Source organism: Nerophis lumbriciformis, linkage group LG03, assembly GCF_033978685.3.
Source record: "Nerophis lumbriciformis linkage group LG03, RoL_Nlum_v2.1, whole genome shotgun sequence".
Classification (NCBI taxonomy): domain Eukaryota; kingdom Metazoa; phylum Chordata; class Actinopteri; order Syngnathiformes; family Syngnathidae; genus Nerophis; species Nerophis lumbriciformis.
The window spans coordinates 31,127,294-31,140,741 of record NC_084550.2 but is presented as its reverse complement, the minus strand read 5'-3'; the positions used below and the strand labels follow the sequence as shown (position 1 = coordinate 31,140,741).

Genomic DNA, 13,448 nt, shown 5'->3' with positions numbered 1-13,448 from the left:
GGAGAAATCACTGCATGTAAGCCATGATATTACACACCTTGGATCCCTCAGGCGCTACTGCATCAAAAAGCCACATCAGTGTGTAAAGGATATCACCACATGGGCTTAGGAACACTTCAGAAAACCACTGTCACTAAATACAGTTGGTTGCTACACCTGTAAGTGCAAGTTAAAACTCTACTATGCAAAGCCAAAGCCATTCATCAACAACACCCAGAATGATGCAAAGTCGACAAGTGTTCTGTGGTCTGACAAGTCCACATTTCCCGTCAAAAGCCTATAGACCGCACAGTTCCTTTCTTCACAATGAAAGCGCTGCTCTATCCTGCCTCCGCTAACAAATTAAGAGTCTCAGAAAGCTAGCAAGCTCCAGAGTTTGTAGGGAGTTTGCCGCCAATCTATTTCTTGTAAAGTGTATAAAAAAAGAGTATGGAAGCTGGACACTTTCATGTGGTATTGGACAGAAAGGAGGACTTTTGTTCTCCTCCATTGTAAAATGTGGAGGTTCTCATCACTACTGTCTGATTCCAATCAATGCAAGTCATCACAATCATAGCAACTTATATTCTTGTCTTCATGAAAGAAACATGCTTGTAGTATCATTTAACACCTTTCACTTGGCAACAAAAACGGAAAAATAAATAAATAAATATATATATATATATATATATATATATATATATATATATATATGAAGTAGATCACCTGGACTTGGTCCTTTGAAAAGTAGCTGGCCTGCTGAGAAGTGTGCTCTAGTAAATATGATGTGTTTGAATTTCAAACTAAAATGTATCCTCAACAGTGTTTTTGTGGGCGTTGTGCATCCATGTTGCGTTCCTACGCAAAATGAGCCCAAACAGCCTGACTAACCTGGACCTAAAACCCTGACACTGGCTTTCAAACCCCAAACCCTTCCGGTTGAACTTGTCAATGAGGTTTGGTAGATCTGAAGACAACATCTGGACATTTTTCTCATGTAATACAACACTGCTCCACTCTGTGATTTACAGTCTGTGCTCGGCACTTCCTGTCCAACGTATGAAAATCTATGAAATTCATGCTGTCAAGGATAAGTAAAAGCAGCTCCAGAAAGAATGTTTCATAAGCCCACAGCAGCTCTTTAAATAGTGTCAATGACAACCAGGTGAGGTGCAGAGTGCTTGGGGGCCTAGGTGTTGTTTGCACTGAGGGACCACAACACAATGGTGGTCTACTTTAGCATGCTACTTTAGCATCTTGCCTGCTTTGGAATCAGACTTGGTGGTTGACAGCTTCCCTGATTGCAGAGGCCAGTTCATAGTTGGACGACCTTCCAGGCCAGATGGGACATCAACACTTGCTCTCATGTCAAAGCTCTTGTAAGCAACTTATTAGCTCCTTTAGCACATTCTTTGTCATACAAGCCTGCAGCCTCTCACTACAAACACAGTAAATCTCTGGCCGTGTGAGAGAGAACAAGTGTAGAACACATCTTCCTTTTATTGCCTCCATGTCTCCCAGCAGGATTGTGACGACTGCCAGGTCAAAATACTTGTACTTTTACTGCTTCTGATGGTGGCTAAACAATAGCAGCAGTATGCTGCTGGCAATATCTTTTATATCCAACATTGTACTTTAGAATTTCCATTTTCTTGACCAAACCTGGCAGGACCTGTAGAATGTTAGCGAGATGTGTTTGACGTTGTGGTCTCCCTGGAGGTCCTCTCACTCAGTACAGACCAAAACAGAACATATTCTCAACAATTACCTAAATCACGTGTCCCACTATTGTGTTTTGGAAGTATGGTCTTCAAAAAAAGCCTTGAGGCTGGAATTTAGACGACAAAATTGCTTCTAGAAAGCCATAATACACCGTTTTGTGTGTCTGTAGCTTTAAAGCTAACGGGTTATGTCTCCTTCTTAAGCGCCGTTGGGCCCCCTAGAGGGCCGCCAATTATATCTGCAGCGGTCCTGAGTTGTAGTGCACTTTTCCACCACTTGTGGCAGTAATGACAATATCAATCAAACAGAAGAAGTGTGGAGCCAAAGTCATAAAGAAGTCTTTTAAGCGCATAAAAATATGACTAAAGTTGTGAAGTTGTGTTTTCATTTGCACTTTAATTTGGAGGAGCAAGGAGCCACACGGGGGAACTGCGGTTGATGCAGAGCGGAAGGGTGGACGGTTCATGCACCTTTTGGGGGGATCCCTGGTACTATCGCGCCAATCTTGAGTAACTAAGTAAGCAAGTAAATGTTATTTATAAAGTGCTTTTCACAGATCAAATGACAAAGCGCTGTATAAAACATAGGTGAAGTCAAACAACAACTCAATGTAAACATCATAAAAAGGATACAAAGGTGATTAAAAATGATGGTTAAAAGGTGCATTAACTAAAAGATTTACTAAAAAGAGAAGTTTTCAAATGTTTCTGAAAAGTGTCAACACAGTCAAGACCACGGAGGGACTGGTGCAAGTTGTTCCAGAGTCTGGGAGCTATAGTCTGGAATCTCCACGGGTTTTAAAATGAGTTTTTGGGATCTTTAGAAGACCCTGGCCTGAAGACCCTGAAGAGTAGGGGCCTAACAAGTCAGTGATGTACTGAGGGGCCCCACCATGCAACTGAAGAGTAGGGACATAACAAGTCATGTACTGAGGGGCCCCGCCATGCAACGCACGGAAAGTCAGGACTAAAATCTTTAACCGAATTTGACTGGAAGTCAATGAAGAGTGGATCAAACGGGGGGGAAGTGGACTGGTCTGGTCTAAAGTCTGGCAGCTGCATTTTGTAGCATCTGAAGTCTCTTTAGATGACTTGTTGAAAAGAGAGAAGAGGGAAGTGCAATAGTCAACACCATATGAAATGAAAGTGTTAATGATCATTTCCAGATCCAATTTTGACAGCAAATTTCTCACTTTAGAAATATTTCTGAGGTGATAAAAACAGTTTTGGGTCAGTTGACCACAGTGACCCTCCAAAGACTTGGACTGATCCAACACAAGCCCAGGTTTCTAAGGCTGCTTTGAACAGATGCACCCAGAGCACCAAGGGAGTTCTTGATCAGCGAGGGTCGTTTGAGAAACTCCATCAGCAGCTTTCCAAAGCAGCAACGTCTGAAGAATACCCAACAAAATCAGCAGAAGTCAAATATGAACAGCAAACTAAGACACAGTCCAGTAAGTCAACTAATGTCCAATGGTTGTTCCAAAGTTCTTGGTCCTTCTAGCTCGTCCTGACTTTGTTCTCTGACTGTCCTCAAATAACAGAGAAGCCATAACGAGCAGGAACAATCAGCCAGAGCAGACGGTACGGATCAACTTCCAGAGTTGTGTTTGTTACCCAAACATCTTCAGCCTCTTGACGCCTGCAGACATCTTCTGTGTGCTTGGAAACTTTAGCAATAATCCCTGCGTCTAAAGACTGGGTTGCTCACGTGTCCCATGACTCAAGACCTGGGTCACTCCTGTCAGATGTTTGGAGGACATCACCATTCTCCTTTCTAAGACTAGGCTACTTTAGGCAGGTTCCACCATGTGTGGGCCAGAAGATGACTAGATCATTAACACCATTCATGTAAATAGTTGAATATTCAGTCAGGGCAAGAATGCATCATGTAGTGCTCCTCAGATAGCTAAAGACTGGAGACAAACACTAATTTACAAATGATAGACCTGTTTCTTTACTTCCACAAATGTCTAAAATCATTGACAAACTGTTCAATAACAGATTAGAGAGTTTCATAAACAAACATAGAATACTCGCTAAGAACCAATATGGATCAAAGTTTCAACTTTCACGGCTTTAATGGAAATGACAGAAGAAATGACCAATGCTGTAGATGTTAAACGTGCTGACAGTGTTTATGGATCTAACTCAAGCATTCGACACAATTAGTCATAATAGTTTAATAAACTAATTAAAACAGTATGGAATCAGAGGGTTGGTCTTAAACTGGGTTAGAAGCTACTTAACCAACAGGAAGTAATACATGAAGATAGGAGAACACACTTCTACTAAATATATCTTGTGGTGTACCTCAGGGATCAATACTGGGACCAACATTGTTCAATTGTTATATTAACGACATTTGTAAAGTTACAAAGGACTTAAAGTTAGTTTTATTTGCAGATGATACAAGTGTGTGTTGTTCAGGAGAGAACACACAAAAGATAACACAAACAATAACAAATTAAAAAGATGCTTTGACAAAAAGAGACTCTTTGAATCTCAGTAAAAGTAAAATAAAGATATTTGGTAAGAGTAGAAGAGAAAGTCAAACACAAACACAAATAGACGGAGTAGACATTGAAAGGGAAAAATAAAACATATTTTGGGAGTAATAATAGATGATAAAATGAACTGGAAATCTCATGTAAAAAATATACAACATAAAGTAGCAAGAAACACGTCAATTATAATCAAATAAAATATGTTGTGGACCAAAAATGACTTTATATAATTTACTGCTCACTAGTGTTACATTTGTGATTATTGTGTAGGAATATGATGACATCATGACTAAAGTAGACTTATTCACTACAAGAAAGATGAGTTATAATAAAACATCAAGTTGGATATAGAGAACATTTATTTATTCAATCACAAATATTAAAAGTCAATGATTAGCAAACATGTAAAATGATGCAAACTATAACCTGCGAGCCAAGAATGTAGAACAATTCTTCTCCACTAAAGAGGAGAAATATCATGTAAAAGATGTGTATGCACGTACAAGACTTAAAAGCTTTAGTATATCAGTATGTGGAATGAAATGATGGAATGGATTAATAAACAATGTACTAATGTGATCCACTTCAAGAAACTCTTCAAACTTAAAGTGTTTACAAAGTACAAAGAAGAAGATAAACATTCTCAATTTATTTCATTCATCCATGTTGTATGCATGCATGTGTGATGTATCATGTTGTATGCATGCATGTGTGATGTATCATGTTGTATGCATGCATGTGTGATGTATCATGTTGTATGCATGCATGTGTGATGTATCATGTTGTATGCATGCATGTGTGATGTGTCATGTTGTATGCATGCATGTGTGATGTATCATGTTGTATGCATGCATGTGTGATGCATCATGTTGTATGCATGCATGTGTGATGTATCATGTTGTATGCATGCATGTGTGATGTATCATGTTGTATGCATGCATGTGTGATGTATCATGTTGTATGCATGCATGTGTGATGTATCATGTTGTATGCATGCACGTGTGATGTATCATGTTGTATGCATGCACGTGTGATGCATCATGTTGTATGCATGCATGTGTGATGTATCATGTTGTATGCATGCATGTGTGATGTATCATGTTGTATGCATGCATGTGTGATGTATCATGTTGTATGCATGCATGTGTGATGTATCATGTTGTATGCATGCATGTGTGATGCATCATGTTGTAAATAAACTCAAGCTCAAGTCAACTCTTCCACTTATTGTAAACAATGTGGGGGACAAGCAGAATGTTTGGCAAAAAGAAGAAGAAGAAGGCTGAAGGTTGTTGAGAACTCTCATCAGTCAGATGCTCCACAGGTAAGGAATCTTCCAACAATACTACTTGGCACAGACATCATTGGGCGGTATTCATGGGATTGTGGCCTTGGCCTGCTTACTATGCCACAGAACTTTCTACTGTAAGACTTTTGGACTGCTGAGTTCACGTTTCAACCAGAACATTCTGGAAAGAGGAATGATAGCTGGAAGACGGAGAAGCTGGAATGATGATTGATGACTGCGTTGCTGAAGTTGTTGAGAATATTTCTTGCATTGTGTGAAAAATTATAAAAACAACATTTGCTTACGTTGCAGTTGTTTTCAGTTGGTTATGACCAGTGTTGGGTTAGTTACTGAAAACCAGTAACTAGTTACAGTTACTAGTTACTTTATTTCAAAAGTAACTCAGTTACTAACTCAGTTACTTACACCAAAAAGTAATGCGTTACTGTGAAAAGTAACTATTTAGTTACTTCTTCTAATTTTTGTTTTTAAAGCTCCCATTAATGCCCTTTTAGCCTTCATTTCAGTACTGTTATTGCACTGGAGAATAATACAATATGTTGATCAACTTGACATGCATTTGCATCACTGAACTCTGCTAAGCAATGTGCTCTACATACAACACACAAAGACAAAGATATGTTTCAAAGGGCCAATTTATTTCAGGCCAGAACAAATTGACAAAACTATTTTAAATAGCTGCAACATAACATACATAAGTAACAAACAGCATAATAACACTAACACTAACCACGTTAAACCCAGATTCCAAACTAACAAAGGTCTTAACTCATTCTCTTTCTATGCCACTTCAATATGGAATGCACTCCCAACAGGTGTAAAATAAAGGGCATCTCTATCATCCTTCAAAACCGCACTAAAAGAACATCTCCAGGCAACTACAACCTTAAAGTAACACCCTCCCTTCCACATAATACCTCTTCGGATTGTAAATAATCAAATGTAGACATTTTTTCTTATAATTTCTGATCTCTCTCTCTGTGTCCACTACTTGCTGTACATATCCTACCAAGTCAGTCCTACACTGTTTCAATGTCCATTTCTCTGATGATGCAATTGTTAATGCTGATTGTTGATGACAGAAGTGTTGATACCAACCACACCTAACCCCCCCCCCCCCCCCCCCCCCCTCCATATCCCACACCCCGGATTGTAAATAATTCAATGTATATACCCTGAAGATTATCTTGTGTGATGACTGTATTATGATGTTAGTATACAGGTAAAAGCCAGTAAATTAGAATATTTTGAAAAACTTGATTTATTTCAGTAATTGCATTCAAAAGGTGTAACTTGTACATTATATTTATTCATTGCACACAGACTGATGCATTCAAATGTTTATTTCATTTAATTTTGATGATTTGAAGTGGCAACAAATGAAAATCCAAAATTCCGTGTGTCACAAAATTAGAATATTACTTAAGGCTAATACAAAAAAAGGATTTTTAGAAATGTTGGCCAACTGAAAAGTATGAAAATGAAAAATATGAGCATGTACAATACTCAATACTTGGTTGGAGCTCCTTTTGCCTCAATTACTGCGTTAATGCGGCGTGGCATGGAGTCGATGAGTTTCTGGCACTGCTCAGGTGTTATGAGAGCCCAGGTTGCTCTGATAGTGGCCTTCAACTCTTCTGCATTTTTGGGTCTGGCATTCTGCATCTTCCTTTTCACAATACCCCACAGATTTTCTATGGGGCTAAGGTCAGGGGAGTTGGCGGGCCAATTTAGAACAGAAATACCATGGTCCGTAAACCAGGCACGGGTAGATTTTGCGCTGTGTGCAGGCGCCAAGTCCTGTTGGAACTTGAAATCTCCATCTCCATAGAGCAGGTCAGCAGCATGAAGTGCTCTAAAACTTGCTGGTAGACGGCTGCGTTGACCCTGGATCTCAGGAAACAGAGTGGACCGACACCAGCAGATGACATGGCACCCCAAACCATCACCCAACCATGCAAATTTTGCATTTCCTTTGGAAATCGAGGTCCCAGAGTCTGGAGGAAGACAGGAGAGGCACAGGATCCACGTTGCCTGAAGTCTAGTGTAAAGTTTCCACCATCAGTGATGGTTTGGGGTGCCATGTCATCTGCTGGTGTCGGTCCACTCTGTTTCCTGAGATCCAGGGTCAACGCAGCCGTCTACCAGCAAGTTTTAGAGCACTTCATGCTTCCTGCTGCTGACCTGCTCTATGGAGATGGAGATTTCAAGTTCCAACAGGACTTGGCGCCTGCACACAGCGCAAAATCTACCCGTGCCTGGTTTACGGACCATGGTATTTCTGTTCTAAATTGGCCCGCCAACTCCCCTGACCTTAGCCCCATAGAAAATCTGTGGGGTATTGTGAAAAGGAAGATGCAGAATGCCAGACCCAAAAACGCAGAAGAGTTGAAGGCCACTATCAGAGCAACCTGGGCTCTCATAACACCTGAGCAGTGCCAGAAACTCATCGACTCCATGCCACGCCGCATTAACGCAGTAATTGAGGCAAAAGGAGCTCCAACCAAGTATTGAGTATTGTACATGCTCATATTTTTCATTTTCATACTTTTCAGTTGGCCAACATTTCTAAAAATCCCTTTTTTGTATTAGCCTTAAGTAATATTCTAATTTTGTGACACACGGAATTTTGGATTTTCATTTGTTGCCACTTCAAATCATCAAAATTAAATGAAATAAACATTTGAATGCATCAGTCTGTGTGCAATGAATAAATATAATGTACAAGTTACACCTTTTGAATGCAATTACTGAAATAAATCAAGTTTTTCAAAATATTCTAATTTACTGGCTTTTACCTGTATATCTGATAGTATATATCTGTATCATGAATCAGTGGACCCCGACTTAAGCAAGTTGAAAAACTTACTGGGGTGTTACCATTTAGTGGTCAATTGTACGGAATATGTACTGTACTGTGCAACATACTAATAAAAGTTTCAATCAATCAATCAATCAACAACATAGCTGTAAAGCTGGCTTCACCTAAGGAAGGCACACGTGACATACACAGAGCCTAACCAGGCAGATTTGAATTGTTGTTTTGGGCAGTAGACGGGATCTTTGATCCAAGACACAACTTACATTTAACTAAATTGTGCTCGACAAAAGAAAAGAAGGGAGAATATCTCATACTTGCCTCTCCCCGGGACAACCATTCTCTCAAATTTCTCCCGATTTCCAGCCGGACTTAAGGCACGCCCCTCCAGGTCCGTGCGGACCTGAGTGAGGACAGCCTGCCGTCACGTCCGCTTGGCCAACCAAAAAGTAACCACAGAACACTATACCGTAGTATAGTGTTCTGTGGTTACTTTTTTGTTGGCCAACGGTTATTATTGCGCACCCCCCTCCCCTCCCCTCCCCTCCCCTCACCTCCCCACACCCGCACACACACACAGAGAGCGCAGAGGAAGAATCAGAAGCACGTCTCTGCTTCGCTGCCATAAAACACGATCAGATCCTCAGTTTCTAGCCGATACTACATAAAAAATAACGTAAACTAACGCAGTAACGCATCATGTAGTAACGGTAACTGAGTTACTTAATATAAAAAAATAACGCGTTCGATTACTAGTTACCGCCGAAACTAACGGCGTTACAGTAACGCGTTACTTTGTAACGCGTTAGTCCCAACACTGGTTATGACACTTGATTGCATCACCACTTTGAAACTTGCTCAGTCCCAATGAAGAGCAAAACTATTGTTGTGTTCCAGACATGTCACGTATTATTGTTCTGTGGCCAAATACTCATCTCCACAAATATCACACTTTCCTTTCAAGGAATCAAGAGCAAGATCTTCAGTGAGGTCCTGGAATTTGATGCCAGCAACACGTGACAAAGAAGTTTGGAAAGGTGGCAATAAATACTGATAAAGTTGAGGAATGCTCATCAAACACTTATTTGGAACATCCCACAGGTGTGCAGGCTAATTGGGAACAGGTGGGTGCCATGATTGGGTATAAAAGTAGATTCCATGAAATGCTCAGTCATTCACAAACAAGGATGGGGCGAGGGTCACCACTTTGTCAACAAATGCCTGAGCAAATTGTTGAACAGTTTAAGAAAAACCTTTCTCAAGCAGCTATTGCAAGGAATTTAGGGATTTCACCATCTACGCTCCGTAATATCATCAAAGGGTTCAGAGAATCTGGAGAAATCACTGCACGTAAGCAGCTAAGCCCGTGACCTTCCATCCCTCAGGCGGTACTGCATCAACAAGCGGCATCAGTGTGTAAAGGATATCACCACATGGGCTCAGGAACACTTCAGAAACCCACTGCCAGTAACTACAGTTGGTCGTTACATCTGCAAGTGCAAGTTAAAACTCTCCTATGCAAGGCAAAAACCGTTTATCAACAACACCCAGAAACGCTACGCTGGGCCTGAGCTCATCTAAGATGGACTGATACAAAGTGGAAAAGTGTTCTGTGGTCTGACGAGTCCACATTTCAAATTGTTTTTGGAAACTGTGGATGCTGTGTCCTCCGGACCAAAGAGGAAAAGAACCATCCGGATTGTTATAGGCGCAAAGTGTAAAAGGCTGCATGTGTGATGGTATGGGGGTGTATTAGTGGCCAAGACATGGGTAACTTACACATCTGTGAAGGCACCATTAACATGTACATGCAGGTTTTGGAGCAACATATGTTGCCATCCAAGCAACGTTATCATGGACGCCCCTGCTTATTTCAGCAAGACAATGCCAAGCCAGGTGTTACAATAGCGTGGCTTCATAGTAAAAGAGTGCGGGTACTAGACTGGCCTGCCTGTAGTCCAGACATTGAAAATGTGTGAAGGCTAAAATACGAGAAGGGAGACTGTTGAACAACTTAAGCTGTACATCAAGCAAGAATGGGAAATAATTTCACTTCAAAAATGTGTCTCCTCAGTTCCCAAACCTTTACTGAGTGTTGTTAAAAGGAAAGGCCATGTAATACAGTATTAAAAATGTGTTACATGCAAACAATACCAAAGTTTCTCAGTGTGAACATGAAATATCTTGTCTTTGCAGTCTATTCAATTGAATATAAGTTGAAAAGGATTTGTTGTATTCTCTTTTTATTTACCATTTACACAACGTGACAACTTCACTGCTTTTGTAGTTTGTACATGGCAGATGTGTGTTTGTGTGTTTTGGCTTTTGGTCTACACACATTTACTAACACTGACATGTTTGTTTCAGAGACCAACTTGCTTGCTCAGAATCGCTGAAATGATGCGACTCAAGGATTTATTTCAGCTAACAGTTTAACTGCAGGGCAGCAAAGTCAAGTTCAGGTAAATATTTTAGGGCAGGTGTGCTCTTCTTCTCAACATCTAGCTCCTCAGTAGTCTGGGTCGTCACTGACCAGTTCATGACCTTTAACCAGAGTTCATGACCATTACCCAATTGCCAGATCATGCATGGAACATCTTAATGTCAAGTGGTGTGACGGCAAAGAAACAAGCGTTTCTTCTTTTCATCTTGATATTGGCACTTCATTATGAGGTCATTTTGGATCCACATCACTCACAGAACAAAATAAGAACCTCTTTGAGGAACCATGTGATATTGTCTTCACTAAATAACTTTTGAGTTACTAGTAGTGTTGTCCCAATACCAATATTTTGGTAACGGTACCAAAATGTATTTCGGTACTTTTCTAAATAAAGGGGAGCACAAAAAAAAAGTCATTATTGTCTTTATTGTAACAACAAATGTTAGTGTACATAAAACATATGTTTATTATTGTCATTTAGTCCTTAAATAAAATGTTGAACATACTAAACAACTTGTCTTTTAGTAGTAAGTAAACAAACAAAGACTCCTAATTAGTCTGCTGACGTATGCAGTAACATATTGTGTCATTTATACACCTATTATTTTGTACACATTATGAGGGACAAACTGTAAAAAATTGAATATTAATCTAGTTGTTCATTTACTGTTAATATCTGCTTATTTTCTCTTTTAACATGTTCTATTTACACTTCTGTTAAAATGTAATAATCACTTATTCTTCTCTTCTTTGATACTTGACATTAGTTTTGGATGATACCACACATTTAGGTATGGATGTGATACCAAGTAGTTACAGGATCATACATTGGTCATATTCAAAGTCCTCATGTGTCCAGGGACATATTTACTGACTTTATAAACATAATATGAATTAATATGATGCTAAAAAATAGTAGTAGTATCGACTAGATACAGTCTTGTACTTGGTATCATTACAGTGGATTTCAGGTGTAGATCCACCCATGGCGTTTGTTTACATTGTGACAGTGGTGAGCTATTGTATCCTCCTACGCTGTGTAGTGAAGCATGTTTAGCTATTCCTCCTCCTCCAGTGATAATGCTACTTGTAAGAAAGTTACTTTATTTGTCGCCATGGAGGCCAGGATTAGTGATTTGGTGATAGCTGCTAGCCAGCTAGCCATGTCTTAAAGCAGCTCTTCCTGAGGGTGCTTCAGTGTTATAACTTCACCTTTATCTTTACTTTTTACACCAAAATGCGTCCATTCTCCCTTTTCTGTCTCCACACTGTGTCTGCTTGTAAGTACTCTGTGTGTGTGCGCTGCCCAACATGCTCCTCTGATCCTAAAACCAGCAATGTCACCACGTGACGCGTGCCCATAAAATGAATACATTCGAACTGGTACTTTTCAAACAGAGTATAGTACACATTTTGATTCATTAGTACATGTATACTATACTAGTACAGGTAAATTGTACAAGCCTAGTTACTAGACCACAAGGAGCTTCATGACAAGTTCTGAGGTTTAAGACAAGCTTGATGGACTAGTCTTGGTCCCACAGGTTGTTTTTTGTCCACATTTTTAACAACTTTTCCTTTCAATGCAACCAAAAAGATGAGAGCATCACTCCACCTTCTCATATGGCACTAAAATGTCATGAGAAGTACATTTGTCATTGCTATGGTTAGCACTTCTAGTGGCCAGAGGAAGACGACATACAAACTATGAACCAACAAGAGTCTATTTCCAGGAAAGTGTTGATCCTGAAGAAGACACCCAAATAGTAGCAAGTCTTCTCCGGTATAATCGCCTGCTATTATGACAAGAATGCAATTGAAATGAGTTCTGTGGCATAATTTGAGGAAATTGCCCCGCAGCTACTTTCTTGTTTCCACGCCAACATACCACACAAACCCCGGGAACTCGCCAGGAATTTTTTTGATTTTTTTTTTGTTACCTCCAGTGCAAGAGAAGGAGAAGCGGCTCAGTGTAACCCGATGAGGCCGCCGATGCGCCTCAGCAGTCTGGCAGGGGATGGAGGGGTCCCTAGTGGACCTGATCGACAACACCCGACTGAAGGAGAGTCTCAGGACTACGGCAGGTTGCATTCAAAGACACATTCTGAGACAGGACTCGTGGATATAAATATCAGAACGTTTCTGAAGCACCTGAAAAGGATCAAGCCAAATAAATCTCATTTCTTTCAGTCTGTTGCAACACATGTTCAATGGTCCACTTTTAGGCGGTTGTCAAGAAGTGTTGTACCTCTGCAAAGGTGTCCCTCGATGCTCCTCAGGAGAAGGATTGAAATATATTCCAGAGTCCACAGGTTGCTGCAGAGGAGACCAGCACATTCTTTGTCATTTGTCCTCTGAGATCTGCACTTGTTGAAAACTTGTTCTGATTGTGAGCTCACACTGCAAAGACTCAGGGAAAGTTTCCTGTTAGGTCCTAGTGCCTGCCCGCCCAAGGGCCTCTCCAGGTCTCACACTTTTTAAAACGGTACTTTGAGAAGCTGAAGAGGAAAGGCATGTAGAGTATTTCCTTCTTAGCCACGTTATTAAAGTGTCTTGTAAAGACTTGTGCTTCTTAATCGCTCCATAAAAGACTAGTTGAGCTCATGGGGTTGATTTTAAACACTAGCGGGTGTGACAAGAAGTACAGAAGAGGCCCTTTTTTTTGTAAAAT

At 40.3% G+C, this 13,448-nt stretch overlaps 1 long non-coding RNA gene across 1 annotated transcript; it reads left to right on the top strand.

Annotated features, from left to right (window-relative positions):
- The first annotated feature begins 8,893 nt into the window (after positions 1–8,893).
- Positions 8,894–13,040, top strand: LOC133575905 (uncharacterized). Its single transcript, XR_009811534.1, has 3 exons — positions 8,894–9,458; positions 10,702–10,796; positions 12,724–13,040. It is a non-coding gene; the product is annotated as an uncharacterized lncRNA (long non-coding RNA).
- The last annotated feature ends 408 nt before the right edge of the window (positions 13,041–13,448 follow it).